Source organism: Octopus bimaculoides, chromosome 26, assembly GCF_001194135.2.
Source record: "Octopus bimaculoides isolate UCB-OBI-ISO-001 chromosome 26, ASM119413v2, whole genome shotgun sequence".
Taxonomy (NCBI): domain Eukaryota; kingdom Metazoa; phylum Mollusca; class Cephalopoda; order Octopoda; family Octopodidae; genus Octopus; species Octopus bimaculoides.
Genome location: NC_069006.1, coordinates 2,370,233 through 2,370,815, shown reverse-complemented (window position 1 = coordinate 2,370,815; position 583 = coordinate 2,370,233). Strand labels below are relative to the sequence as shown.

The window sequence follows — 583 nt, the reverse complement described above, 5'->3', positions numbered from 1 at the left end:
TATATGTTTATCATCAACTTCCTAAAGGATATCACTATTGTTTCCACACCTGGACAGTATCAAGCTATCAGACGTTGTCAACAGCGTCAAAAACCTAAACTCTGCCTGTGAATCAATAGACTAATAGCAGGGATGAAACATCACAAGCTTATTATTACAAACACCAGCATCGAATATAAGCGAAATCGTATTAAGTTATAGCTATCTCGTAGCCTACCTCAACACATATGCGCTCGGTCAGAACAGCCTATAAGTAACCAGACTGTCTCGAAGTGAATGTGAATTATCCAAATTATAATAATGAAAATTGTCAGCATAATTTACACGTTTCTGATGAAAACCCAATGAGGTTCGATAATCGATTAAGGATGTTCATCATTTTTTTGAGGCGCAGGAATGGCTGTGTGGTAAGTAGCTTGCTTACGAACCACATGGTTCCGGGATCAGTCTCACTGCATGGCACCTTGAGCAAGTGCCTTCTACTATAACCTCGGGCCGACCAAAGCCTTGTGAGTGGATTTGGCACACGGAAATTGAAAGAAGCCTGTAGTATATATATATATATATATATATATATATATAT

At 38.4% G+C, this 583-nt stretch overlaps 1 protein-coding gene and 1 long non-coding RNA gene across 2 annotated transcripts in view; one reads left to right on the top strand and one right to left on the bottom strand.

Annotated features, from left to right (window-relative positions):
* LOC106880586 (uncharacterized) overlaps window positions 1-583 on the bottom strand; it is a 37,223-nt gene that overhangs the window by 24,812 nt on the left and 11,828 nt on the right. The window lies entirely within an intron of this gene.
* The window catches only part of LOC128250905 (uncharacterized), a 12,148-nt gene that overhangs the window by 812 nt on the left and 10,753 nt on the right, over window positions 1-583 (top strand). The window lies entirely within an intron of this gene.